The sequence below is a fragment of the Mustela nigripes genome, chromosome 2 (assembly GCF_022355385.1).
Source record: "Mustela nigripes isolate SB6536 chromosome 2, MUSNIG.SB6536, whole genome shotgun sequence".
NCBI lineage: Eukaryota > Metazoa > Chordata > Mammalia > Carnivora > Mustelidae > Mustela > Mustela nigripes.
The window spans coordinates 91,612,969-91,627,455 of record NC_081558.1 but is presented as its reverse complement, the minus strand read 5'-3'; the positions used below and the strand labels follow the sequence as shown (position 1 = coordinate 91,627,455).

Here is a 14,487-nt window from a genome sequence, read left to right as displayed (position 1 = left end):
GTTCTCTCCCTAGAAGCCTGGAAGTCTGAAAGGTGCCTGCACAGGATGAAGCCACCTGTCCGGAAACTTCACCCCCAGCCATGGCTTCTTCCCAGGGTCCTCTTAAAGAGGCTCTTCCATGGCCATGTCAATCCAGTAACCAAATTTAATTCATTCCTTGAACTCCCTGGGCCACGTCTTTCTGCCCTCTTCCTCCCTGCTGGGTTCACTCTCCAGCCTCACCTGTCGGCCTGCACGTCTCCCCCACTTTGTCCCCTGCCTCCCTTTCAGGCATCCATGTTGACACCCATGGGTGGTGTCCCATGAACTCCCCTGTCCCCAGCCACTCTCCCAAGACTCAGCCTCCCTGCAAGTCCCTTTGCCCCTGGGCCCAAATCCACGCCACCCCTTCCCCCAAGACTCAGCCGGGTCTCACACAAATGTACCTCCCAAGTCCCTGTGACCTGCTTCCTGGTTATTGATCCCTTTCGCCATTCATGGAAAGAGCACCTTGACTCAGCTGTGATGTGAACTCCAGGGAGCTTGAGCTCCAGGGAGCTGTGACAGTAGCTACAACTCATACACCAAGATCTCCGGGCACATGGTGACCACAGACTTGTTCTTCAGGAGAACAGCTTTCTGGGAGAGAGCAGTAAAGCATCCTGAGCACAAGGCACCTCCCTCTTTTTTCTTTTTTCTCTTCAGTCTCTTACTGACTGCTGTCAGCCCCCACCTCTCAATGGAAACTCTTCCCCAAAAGCTACCCATGAGCTCCTGATCAGCAAAGCCAAAAGCCTCTTTGGGTTTTGTTTTTTTTTTTCCCTCAGCAGTTTTATTGAGGTGGAAATGATGCACAGTAAACTGCACATGGTTAAGTCATACAACTGAATACGTTCTGACATATATTTATACATGAAGCTGTCACCGGCCTCAAGATAATAAATATATCCGTCATTCGCAGAGATGTCCTTGTCCCTTTGTAAACCCTCCTTTCCTCCTGCCCCTGCCCCACCCTATCACTGTCCCTAGGCAATAGTTGGCCTTCTGTCACCATCGATTGATTAACTGGGATTTTCTGAAATTTTATATAAATAGAGCATATACTATATTTTATCTGGCTTTTCTCACTTAGCATAATTTTAAGATTGATCACATTGTGGGCGCCTGGGTGGCTCATTTGGATAAGCATCAGACTCTTGCCTTCGTTCGGCTCAGGTCATGGTCTCAGGGTCCTGGGACTGAGCCCCGCATCAGGTTCTCTGCTCAGTGGGAGGTCTGCTGGAGATTCCCTCTCCCTCTTCCTCTCCCCCACGCTCCCCCTGTGCTCACGCACACTCTCTCTAAGTCACTAAGTCTTCTTTTAACAAAAGACCAATGAGGGATGACAGGGTGGCTCAGCTGGTTAAGCCTCTTCCTTCGGCTCAGGTCATGATCCCAGGATCCTGGGATCGAGCCCCGCGTTGGGCTCGCTGCTCCCCCTGCCTATGCTCATGTTCTCTCTCTCTGACAAATAAATAAAATCTTTAAAATAACTGATCGTGCTGTGTGCATCAGCAGTTCATTCTGATTTATTGCTGAGTAGCACTCCCCCGCGAGGACACACTACAGCTTGTCTCCCCATGCACCTGCTGCCCCGAGTCTGGGGGCATTCACGAGAGTGCGTGAACGTTCCAGTTCCTCCACGTCCTCACCAACTTGGGGGGCTCAGTCACTTCTCACCTGGGCCATCTTCACAGGTGCGTGCTTGTAGCTCATTGTGGCTTTTCCTTCCCTTACTGATGAGTGATGTTACACATCTTTTCACATGCTTCCTTGCCATCTGCATGTCCTATTTGGTGCAGTATGTTCAAGATTTTGCAAGTTTCAAATTTCTTATTAAAGAGTTTGGAGAGCTCTTTGTGCATTCTGGATGCCAGTCCTTTATCAGATATGTGCTTTGCAAATATTTTCTCCTGCTCTGCAGCTTGTCTTTTCTTTCCTTTTTTAACAGTGTGTTTCAAAAAGCAGAAGTTTTAAATGCTTAGGAGGTCCACTTTATCAACTTTTTCTTTCACTTGTCTGGTGTCATACTGAGAAATCTTTGCCTAATCCAAGGTCCCAAAGGTCCTACCTAGGTCCATGATCTAGTTTGAGTTTCTTCTTGCATAAGGTGGGAGGTGCAAATCAAGTGTACAATTGTTTTTGTCACATGGATATCCAGTTGTTCCAGACAGGCACCTTTTTAAATTCACCCAGTGGTGCTGTTTAGGCTGGGACCCGCCCCCCCCAGGGCGTGTATCGAAGGAACTGCCCAGCTGCACAGGCGCTCAGCAAACAGAGGAAGGGGAAACAGCCATACATATGTCATTTTGGCCTTTCCCTCCTCTATTTCTGTTTTCTCCTGAACCCCCCTATTCTGTGTTCACTGCTTCAGGCAGGAGAAGGGAGACATGAATGCAGAATGCTGTCACAAAATTGTGGGCCGCTTGGGAAACAGAAGGACTCCTGGCACAAACCAGAGAAGAAAGCCACCCTATGGGCAGGGCAGACGGAATGAAAATTGCAGTGATGAATGAGGATCTGTGTTGAGGAAACGGGTTCACTATCTCTCATGTCCTAGTGCCCCACCCCAGAGAAGGGATCGTGGGAGCCTGTCGAGGTGACAGGGCCTTGCACACTGAGTGTGCCAGCATGGGAGGTTGCAGCGAGCAACCCCACCAGGTTGACATGGCTTGGACGGAGCAGAGGGAGCCTTAGGTCCCATCAGGGCTAACAAAAGGGACCCAGAACCACTAAGAGATGATGTGCATGAACTATAAGCAAGGGTCAGATGGGGTGTGGGGTGTCTTAATGGGTGCCAGTGTGGATAGGAGTTAAGAGGACCAATGAGGCAGCTTCCTCCACAAGTTGGTACTACACAGCCCGCCTATACCCTTGGTCACACTTCTGTCACCCCAGGGGGAATAGGGTAGGCTCTAAAAAGCAAACTGAAGGGAGTAAAGGAAATACAGCAAGCTGTATTTTTTTGCCCATTTGAGTCTGGGTTTGGGTTAAGAGTCCTACCCCACGCATATCTGAAGGAAGGCGAGCACTGGAACAGACTCCACCAGTTTGTTTTCTCCTCTGATTCTTCTGACAGCTGGGGAGGCTGGGCCCTTCCTGGAGCAACCCTCCCTCTCCCCCTCATCTCCACTCCACAGCACTAATAATGATCATAATGACACACCGAATTTACATAACACGCTTCTCAGAAGACACTCCATGAGGCTCTGCAGAAATTCATCTCCATGATTAAAATGCCTCCACCAGGTGGCCTGGGAGCAGGAGCCAGTGAACCCCTCTGACAGAGCTGGGGACCTGGGCACAGAAAGGTGCGGGGCTTTCCGCGAGGTCACACAGCCTCCCACACCGATGCCATAGCTCCCGAGATTGCCGCCCATCAGGCACATATGAACTTTCAGGGGCTCTACCGGGGCTCTGGAGTCCGGATGGTGGGCTTTGCTCATAAAGCCGAGAAACCACAAAAACACCCAGAATAATGTATCACAACCCACTTTCACCTCAGGACCAAGTTGGAGCAGTGGTAAAGAGACAGAGGCAGCAAGGGAAATGGAGCCCAGAGACAAAAATAAGAAGTAGCCTTCATTTCTAAGCCTTCCAAGGACTAGTGCATCCGGTTAACCACATTAATATAATCTAAGACTTCATTATATTCACAGTCACCTACTCCAGGGCCATAATTGAAACTGTTCCTAAATAATGTTTTCCATCCACCCTACTGGACGGAAGTTGCAGCAAGAGGGATCCATTTCTCCGCATCCTGCCGGTTGTGGAGACAGAAGACCACAAAACCGTAAACCATCCACTCGATATGATTAAGGACAGTTTCTTTGCTGGCACAGAGAGCTCCTGATTATGGCATTACATTCTGGTGGGGGCTGAATAAAAGTGATTTGAGGAGGTTTACATCTCCCTGGAGAGGAAAAGAGCGCTCATTTGCATTTATAAAGCATATTGAGAGCTCTGGCAGAAAGTTATGGTGGAAGCACAATTAAATATTTACCATCACTTCTGCTCTCGAACAGTGGCGTGGGGACCGGCCAGCTGGAGGTGCATGTGTTGCTGTCAGATCTGATGCCTACGGGGGATGCAGCTCTGGAACTTCCGCCCACAGCCTGGCCTCTGCCCTCTGGGAGCGAGTCCTCACTGCCCACGGGAGGGAGGAATGCTGGGAAGGGCACGCACATCAGGGGAAAGAGGGCGCTTCTGGGGGCAGCCTGGGTCCAGGTCCCACTTCCACCACACTCTTTCTCTGTGCCCCATTCTCTCCCTCCTCTCTCTCTCCCTCCATCTCCCTGCACCACCCCCCCATTTCTTCCTCAACTGTGAATGGTGTAGAGCCAGCTAATACACAGGCCTTGGGGGGCAGGGGAGGGGGGATGAAGCAGGCAAATATGTTGTTGTTGTTGTTACTATGATTAAGGACAGTGGTTAAGGATACTTAACCACTCCAAGCTTCAGTTTCCTTAGCTATGCAAAAACCCTAATGGTGCTATCTGTAAGACACCCAGAAGACATCTGTAAGACTCAACAGTATTAAATATCTAATAATATCTCATCTACCTTCTTCCTTGCCATACCAAAGAGTAACATGCTGAGGATACAGTAGCCAGTCCGAGGGGTGGGTGCCCTGGAAACATTCGGTCTAGTTTGGGGAGGGACAAGAAGCAAAGTCACACAGGGCATCCTATTCTGGGCGAGCCCATGTGAAGGAGACAGAAATCCAAGGGAACGGATGGGGTTCTTCCATGTGGGGAACGAGTGGGCCCATCCCGACAGGAAGGATGGAAGATGCAGGCCATGTGGAGGCAAAGGGAGACGTTGTGCCCTCTGGGATGATGTTGAGCAGTGGGGAGGGGAGAAGGATGGAGAACTCCACCTGGCTCTTGGGACAGAGATCTCAGAGCGACTCCCCAGGGCAGCAAGGGCAGTGGCAGAAACAGGCTGATGGGAATGAAGTGGGAGACATCTACCCCCAAACATATGAGAGGGCGAGGAAAACCCGAGCAAGAGCGGAGGGGAGGCCATGAGGGGAGACAGAAGGGGCCCTCTGGGGAGCGCTGGCTAGGCTGGCAAGAACCTGAGGACTCAGGCACAAGAAAAGCCTGGCGGAGAGACCCCATGCTCCCAGGGAACAACTTCCTTGCAGTGGCTTTGATATGGAAACCCTCTGGGTGATATGGAAACCCCCCCTACTCTGGGGCCTGGGGCCTGGAGGTCCAGGTGGGTGGCTGGGTCAGAGACCTCTGAGTGGAGGAAGAGGCAGCCACCGCCTGGTGGCCCTCTCTGGATGGGCACCTTGGGATGTACTGACATTTGGGAAGAATTAGATACCCATCATGGTGAGAGAGAGATAAATAAACCCTCTCCTTACAGCTCTGCCATTCTTTCTGGAGAGACATTAATCAGACATTTGGCTGAATATATTTACAACATCCTTCCGTGGTGGTAACAATGTAAGACAACATATACAGATGGAATCAGGGCTTCCGGGCCTTCTCAGAGCAGGGCCTCGTGTGTGTTGGATAAGGCGAGACCGTGGACCTGCGGAGCACAGAAGAACCAGCAACAGCCACACAGTCATTGCCGTATGCCGCTCTTTGGGGCCCCCCCGGAACTCGGGCAGGCCAGAAACCACACCGGGTGCCCCCACAAGAAGCAAGCTGTGGTTACATACATGCAAGTTGCTGAGGGGATCCTCGCTGCCCAGGTCCCTCCCAGAGCCTTCACAAGGGCTTAGGATGGGTGGGAGAGGCCTGAGATGGGTTGGTATCAAGTAGCTCTGGGGTCCATTCAGTGAGCAATTCCTGAAAGCAGAGTGAGCCCCGCGCAGGCATCAGAGACGGAACAGAGGGTAGACACACATCCCACCCCTCAGGGAGCTTGCAGGCAAGCAAGGGAACAGAAATTAACCAAACCCCCGTTCAGATAAATCTGCATTTATAGCCTCAGTGAATGCAGAAGGGGGGAATCCCAGAGACAGTTGTGAGCACAGACTAAAATGACAGGGGTACTGGAGGCTGGCGCTCAGTGGGCACTCCCTCCTTCCTTCCCATCCCCCCGATCACCACCCCTACACACACACACACTCACACACACACACATACACGAACACACACACCTGTCCTAAGACAGAGTTCTCCCCCACTCCCACATCTAGTGTGTGCTGGGGACCAGAATGTGCTGGGCACATCTGACCACAGCGAGGCCCTCTGCCTTTCCAGAGATGCCCATGCTGCCCTCGAGACCTGGACTCAGCAGGGCAGCCTAAGCCTCACCTGGAGCCCACACTCACCAGCCATGACCCAGCTCCCCTGCGGCCTTCCACTCCTGGCCCTGCCCCATGCAACACAGCAGCCTGCCTGCAGAGAACTCAGCCCAGCCTCCCTGCCTGACCTTCTTCAAGGCTGTGTCCTGTCTTCATGGATCACACTGTATGATGCCCTCATGGCTTCCCTCTGGACTCTCAGCCCTTGACACAGGCTCCCAGAACCAATAGCTTCTAACCTCAACTTCTCACCCCATGCATACTTCCTGCTGCCAGTGCAGGACAGCCACTCTGCGATCTTGTCCCTACTCCTCTGGAATCGGCCTCAAGCTGCCTTCTTGGACCAGAGGAGAGAGAGGCTTTGTCAGCTCTGGGTTTGGGATGAACTGGTTGAATGTGAATTGTTGAGGGCATCCACCAGTCTCACGGCCCCAGTTCTGGCAGAACCAGCCTGCGCCCAGCACAGCTACAAAAGGCTAAAGCAAGAAAGTCTTCCAAGGAAGCCTTGCACATCGCATCCCATGTGCCCAGTCTTTCTGCCGCCCTTCCCTGGAGCCCAGGACAGAAGCCTCAGAGGCATTGAGCTGTGATTCCCTGTTCCCCCTTAGTCTCTTCACAGCACCTGCCATGCCCCAGGGACTCCCTCTCTGCAGGGCCTTTTGCAGCTGAGAATTCCTTTCCATTCTCAGCAACCTACCTGTGGTCCGCACATGGGGACCACACAGATGTCTCCGCAGAAGCCCCCATCTCAACCGTCGGCAGCCAATGCAAATGCTTCAAAAGCGATACAGCCCCACCAAGCAAAACGTTCAGCCAACTCTGGAGTCCTGGGTTCCAGTCCCAGTGCCACAGCAGACACGCCAAGCAAGTCACATGTGAGCCCCAGAGCCTGATCTCCACGGGCAGAGGCATCCATGAGCCACCCAGAACCATGCCCGGAGAGATGCGCCTGGTCTTAGCTACACGCATCGGGCTAACACTCATTTACCATCTTGGCCAAGCGTGAACTGTTAGGTAAGAGAAGCTAGTATTAGAGAAGTCTCCACTGATCGATGCGTCGAAGTGGCCGGCGAGGAAGAGAAGCAAGCCCGAGTAAACAGATGAACCACTCCAGCCCATCTGCTGACTGACGGACTGACTGAGTCAGAACAGGCATCTGAATGATAAATACAAACTGTGAAATCTGCTCTTTTAAGAAATGCACAGATCAGTGCAGTAGCCGCCCCCCCTTCTCTTTCTGTTTCTTTTATTTTCCAAAGTGCAATTAATTACTGTAAACAGAAGGAAGCCACAGCATGGATGGGTCACCGCACAGCAATGTGCCTCAAGGAGTTGGGACAGCTCCCCATCTGCACTCGGCCGACACGGGGTACAGCCTGAGAATATGCACAAGGCTCAGGACTCTGGTTCTGGTTTGCATCCCTCCGAGGGCTCTACCAGGGGTCACAGGGCAGCTGACCGGAGCATGGGGACAGAACATGGGCTATTCGGCTAGGCAGCTGGAACGGGCTGGAGGTAAGTATCAGAAGGGCTGCCGTCTCTGCCCAGTCTGGCCTCAGACTTGGTACACCACTCAAAACCACCTCTGTCCTCTCAGGCCTCAGAGGGTCACTCCTGGCTCCTGGTTCTTAAAGTGGTTTCTAAGAAACACAGCAAGAGAGCAAAGAGCAACTCTCTCAGGAGATGTGCTATCTTCCCAAGGCTGCCACAAAGCACCACAACCCGGGAGGCTTGAAACAACAGACATGTATTATCTCCGTTCTGGAAGCTAAAAGTCCAACACAGCCATGCTCCCTCTGTGATCCAGAGGGGAGAATCCTTCCTGGCGTCTGGTGGTTTAGCGGCGACCTTTGGCACTCCCGGGCCTACAGGTGCAACATTGCAATCTCTGCTTTCATAGCACCTGTCATTGTCCCGGTGTGTCCGTCTTCACGCAGCTATCTTGCAAAGTCACCCGTCAAGTTCGATTAGGGGCCCATCCCACTTCAGTATGACTTCATCTTAAGTATCTATACCCACAGTGACCCTATTTCCAAATAAGTTCACATTGTGAGATGCTGGGAGTTAGGACTTCAACACAACTTTTTTTTTTTTTTTTTTGCAGGGGTGAGGTGGGGGGATGAGTCAGTCCATAGCACAAGGGTAAGATACCAGGGAATCAAGCTGTAAGGTTTTCTCCAACAAATAAATACTCAGGCCCCTGCTGGGAGCTTGGCAAATAGAGATGCAGATAAGGCTGGGGCCTCCTTCAAACACACCTTTCTAGGATGCAAGGCACAGTGTTCCTCTGCTCCTCCAGATCCCCTGGCCACCCTTCTCCTCCCTGTTCTTCCCAGAAGGCAGACCTTCATAGACGGTACCCACTGGGTCCTTCACCACGGGAGCTCAGAGTGCTGGGGACACAGAGGTCAGGGTACAACCCTGGCCCCTCCCTGTGGAGCTGGCTGGCAGCGGCTGGTGGCCCTCTCTGCCAGCAGGGCCCCTCACCTTGCCCTCAGACCACAGGTGGGAGGGTGCCCCACCCCTGCTGCTCCGTAAGTATCTCCGGCCATGCTTGCTGCCTTGCTCGACCCGCCAAACCCTCATGACCAGCCGCTTCATTCGTCTCCCCTCAGCCACCTCTCGGGGCTGCCAGGTGCTCCCACCAGGCCCCTGATGAGCCTCAGGGCTTACATCCATAGCCTAAGGTAGGCAGTCCTGCACCTCCTATACCTCTTAGCCATGTCCTGTGGCACAGCACATTGGAGCTGGCTGCCTGCAGAGGCCTGGTCACACTGGACTTGGATCACACATGCCCAGAGGTACATCCTGGCCCCACAGGTCTCTGGCTGCCTGACCTTGAGCGAGTCACTCAGAGCCCTGCATCTCCCACCCAGCCAGCCCCCGAATGAGGATACCAGCGCCCACGTCTTGTACGAAGCATTCGTGGGGAGCCAGCGAGACACTATTCACCAAGCCCTTGTTGCAGCCTCCGATGAGCTGGAGTAGGTCCTCAAACCGCAGCTGCGGTTTGGTCCTGGTGTGGGGTGTGGCGTCCTTAGCTACACCCAGTGGGATGGTGCCTGTCGCCAGACTCCCACCATAAGACCACTCTGAAGGACAGGCTTTGGCTCCACCCAGCCCTGGCAGCCTCAGCTGGTGGAGAAGCCAGACTTCAACCCCCAGCTACCCTCCGGTCCCATCACAGAGAGGCCACTGGCTGCAGCCTCCTTCTCCCCCCACACACTGTACATGGAGGGGCCTGGGGCACGGCCACAGCCTCTGTAAGAGCTCACTAAATGCTGCTCCCACGGACTCCTGCTGAGGACCAGTCGGACTCTGTGTGGCCCTGTCCCGTCTGAAGCAAGGGGCAAGGCCAAGGAGAAGGAGCCCAAACAGCCGAGTGGCTCCCCCTCACCTCACCCCCAGACCCAAGCTGAGGCCCAGAAAGCAGGGCTGGGCTTTTCTGGGTGCCCTGGAGCTCAAGCAGAATACAAGCTGGCAGTGAAGGCATTCGTCACCGGCTCATGGGCCACACCGCAAACCCAGCGCTCCCAGTACCGCCCTCGTCGACACCCTGCTCCTCTCCCCATGATGGCGCTAGGCAGTGGGTTCCTCTCCCATCTACTGTCTCATGTCCTCTGTGGGGAGGCCCCCAAGAACTTAGGATGAGTCTCTCCTTACATCCACACCCTTGGGAGGGGGTCAGCAAGCAGACCCTCCACTACCCATGGAGTATTCCCAAGGGGGCGAGGTTGGGGGTAGTTCCTCAGAACCTAGGCAGGATGACAGTAGGGTCTGTCCCGCGACCCTCCCAGACGAGATGCTGCCAGTCTTCCCAATGTCTGAGGCTGCTGGGCTCATTCTTGACACTGGAAGGGTTTCAGCAGTATCCTTGTCTACCTGAAGGGGGAAGCTCTGTGCTGGGCCCTGCCCATGGGAGACTGTTCTCATGAAGGGCTGGGCACACAGGACCCTGCATGTACCCTCCCACCACCCCTGCACAGCCACCACCCATCCTGTGTGCTCCCCACCTTGGCCTCCCCCCCCGGGGCACAACTTCCCGTCTCCACGCGGCTCCATGACAGGCGGGGGACTTGAGCCTGCAAGGACTGAGCCATTCTCCAACAAGGGAGAAGCCGCGCACAGGTGAGACTAACACAGGAACAAGGAAAGGGGGAGACTAAAAGCCTTCGTCTGAGGTACAAAAATCCCACAAACACTCACAATCTTTATTTTGCCAAATTCCTTCTTCCACCTTCTTTGCCTTTTGATCTCCATCTGATCTCCATTCCCCATTCTGATAACTGTATTCCCTCCTCCTTTAAGATGGCCCAACACCCTCTCAGATCCACGTGCGCCCTCCGCTCCCTGAGAATATGCCCCAGGCAGAGAACCAAGAGGAAAACTGGGAGTCACCAGCCCTGGCCAGGGATCTCCAGATCTCTTTGGTATCAAACATCTGTAGGCACCAGCCACACTGACCAGATCACGTGAGCAGGCAGAGGCAAAGCAGGCTTCTGAGGCTGCCTCTGGCTGAGGCCTGACTGCGGGCTGCTCCACCTGCTCCCGGACCAACAGGCGTCCCGTGGGCAGCCGGGGGAGGGGGGTGGTATTTAACCAGACCTACTGCTGAGCTGGTTCTCGGGCCCTCCCCTCCTCCTGACTCCGATTCCTCCCTGATGACAACATGGGACACACTCTTCTACCTAGTCCAGCAGCAAAGACACACACACACACACACACACACACACACAGCAGGCACAGGGAGAGAAAGGGGAACAAGATGGGGATGCAGTGGTCCAAGGACATCACTGAAATCAGCACCCACCACTGACAGTACAGGCCCGGACGGGAGCCCCCAAGGCCAATCAGTACTTTACCTATTTGCACTTGTGTGAGGAGAGTCAAAGAACGGTGAAAACTGAGGAGCCTGGCATTTCCCAGCCCTCTGGCACCACGAGTTCTGATGGAGATGAACTCTGTTGGCCCCCAGCCACTCGGACATGCCCATGAGTTGGTGTCCGTGGGACATGGGAAAGAACCGCACATGACAAGCCCACCGCCCCCGCTTCTCATGGGCACAAAGCAAGACGGCCTCTTCCTTCTGAGGGGTGCAGGTCCCAAGGGACATCAATCACCCGGGAGAAGCGCCGGGAGGAGAGCCCGCATGCCCACGCAGGACTGTCTGCAGTCCCCACGAAGGCCAGCGATGGACGGTGGCCCAAGCTCGTTCACCAGAGGAACGTGCTGCCGTCTGCCTCCCCTTCCAGGCCTTCCTGGGCCCTCATCCTGGATCGATCGGTGGCACGGTACCTCTCTGAAGTCACTGGCACTGCGGACTGCCGCCAGGGCCTCTGCATGCACTGGTAGCAGTAGAGAACCCAGTGCCCCCAGTTGGGGGGATGGCTACAGCCAGGGTTCAGGGGATGTGTTGCATGAGGGGCCTCCCCCGTCAGACAGGGGAGAGACAGGGCTAGCCAGGCAGGCTCCGCACATTCTCCTGGACACATCCTGGACCAGGCTGGGGTCATTGAGTTCCCCAGGGACCCCCCAGAGACTGCCCAGAGCACACTTTGGGGCTGCTCCAAAGCCCACCTGCTCCCAGCCGCTGACCCTCTTTACTGACATCCTCCAGGGGTCCCCCGTCCTCAGCACCACCAGGCTGGGTCTACTCTGGCCCACGCCGTGGCTCTCCCCTCATGTGGCCTCATGCCTTTTCACTGCGCACCCCACCCCGACTCACAGGCCTCCCCATCCTTCTCTGGAGAGCCAGCCTGGCCTACTGCAGCCTCCCCACACAGGCCTCACCACCCAGGCCCCCCGGATTGACTCTGTCCTCACCCCACCCTAACTGCCCACCCACAACCAAACTCCTCCAGCCATGGTTCGTCTCTCCCCTTCCAGGAAGCCTGCCTAACTTTGCTTTCCTCCTGCCCCTGAATATGTAGCCCACCCCCACTTGCACCTCAGCTTTGTAGGGCCTGGGTTCTGTGTCATCTTCTCTGTGATTTCCTGGCCCAGCGTCCTGTAGCTTCTGTGACACCACTCCCCTCCGCGGGCACCTTGCATGGTGCCTGGCAGTGGCAAGGCACAGCCCTGACCCATGGGCACAGCTGTGTGGATCAGGCCTGGGTTCAATAGCTATAGGCAGCAGGCAGAAGCCTGGCCCCTGACCCAGGGGGTCAGACCTGGATTCTCCAGGCCAGACATGAATGCACACAGAGAAGCCCAGGTGGAGTGTCAAACAACAAGGATACTGTCCAGGGGCCAAAAAGCCCTCAAAGATGACTCAAGCCACCAAGACTGTCCCACCTCACCTCCGCACAGAGCCGCCACTCATTGCAGGCCTTGGTCATGGTCTGCTTTCACTGTTTCACCCTGCACTGAAGGACTGATTCGGAACTGCTCTCGACCTGCCATCTGTCCAGGACTAGCCCTGTCCTGTTGCACCACGTGACTGCTGTTAACTGCACAGAGGGTCAAAGGGACGCAAGGAGTGATGGAAGAAATGGACTGCCAACGGCCGACCTCAAGAGGAGCCTGCCAGGGAATGGCTCCCTCTTAGCTATGAGATCACGGTTCTGGCCTCCCTGAACTGTGCTGCTGTGGGGGGTAAATGGGGTGATCCCCAAAGTCTCCTCCAGCGCTGCCCTCGAACTCCATGGATATTTCCTGCCCCCAAGAATGGACCTCTTGCCCCTCCATTTCTCCTTGTCAGGGAAAGTCCATACTGACCTACCTGTCACTCGTGCCCTTAGGGCCTCCCTCTCACCACCAAGGTGTCTTGAGAGAGCCCCGGGAAGATTTCTATTTGTGTTTCCCAATCAATAGCATTGATGGGCTCCTGGCATCCAGAATTTCCTGAAACCTCAAATAGTTTCAGTGTCCCAAATGTCCTCCCTGGGCCTTGTAAAACTCTTGCAATGCAGGTCTTTGTGCAGAAATATCTCCAGAGGGATTTGAAGTCCCAGGCAAAGCTACCTTGCTGGCCTGCAAGGAATGCTGCTGGGTTTTCACAACCGGAGGCAAGCAGGTCTGGTGGCCATAGGGTCCAGTCCCTGCTCTGGCTGTGAGCATCTAATCTGCCCTTCACAGTAGGGAGGGAGGGCGGGGGGGGGAGGGAAACTTCCCAGGGTAGAAGCTGTGACCCTCCTGCAGCTTCCAGGGCTTTGCCCTGTAGGAACTGGATAAATTCGACATCAAAGCCTGGGGGTGACAGGCAGAGGACAACACTCTCAACTACAGAGGAGACCTGGGGCCTAGGCCTGGCTCTGCCATCAGCATGTGGCATCAGCCTGGATGTGTCTCTGCCTAGTGCCCCTGATGGATGATGGATAAGGTGGCTGATCATTCTTGGCCCTTCTGGACTGAGGCTTTACCCTGAGTGGCTCCTCATCTAACACTTGGCAATGGGGGTGGGGGACCTGGAAGTCACCTCCTCCTCCTTAAGGCGGAAGCTCAAGGGAGAGTCCTTCATCAACTTGGCCCTCCATTTCCCTGTTAGGCTGGAGCAGAGGATTCCTTGAGAGGCTGGTACCACTCAACTCTCTTTCTTGGTTTTCTGGCCAAAAAAACAGGCTTCAGGAAAAATGATCCTGCAGCACTCTTCCTTCTGAACTGAGAAAAGATCATGCACAGGGGCATCAGGATCTGGAGCTCTGTTCCGTGTCTTCCAGCTTGAACATGATAAACTTGTCCAGATTTCACTTACATCACATATCCAAATACACTGGGGAATGGGCTCCAAATCTGGACATTACTCTCTGTTCAGAACCTCTCAAGGTTTCAAAAGCTCCAGAAGCTTGGTACTCTCCTCTACCCTAAGCCTGAGCTTCTGATACAGCATCCTCATCAGCTGATCATACAGTGTCTGCTTACATTCCACCGAAGATGAGCCACTCACTACTTTTCCAGGCTCGCTGTTTTCTTGTCGATTGCTCCAACTGTCAGAAGCCTGGCTCCTTGGGATTTCCTTTCTTTGGCCCTTGTTGTGCCCCTGAAACTGTTCTTCTTTCTCCATGGCAGCCCTTTGGATGATGAAGAGATAGGACCTTCTGAGTTTTCTCTGTCCCCCACATTCTGGGTTCCCTCAGCTCTTCTTTCAGCCCCACTGCCTCATTTGTACTGTCCTGATGGGACAGCACCCACCATGGAGCTCAAATGCTTCCCATAGCCTGAGCAGCCCAGAGGAGGGAAGGGGACTATCACCTCCCTGATGG

General features: G+C 54.4%; 1 protein-coding gene across 2 annotated transcripts in view; it reads right to left on the bottom strand.

Annotated features, from left to right (window-relative positions):
• The window catches only part of EPHB1 (EPH receptor B1), a 418,928-nt gene that overhangs the window by 284,729 nt on the left and 119,712 nt on the right, over window positions 1–14,487 (bottom strand). The window lies entirely within an intron of this gene.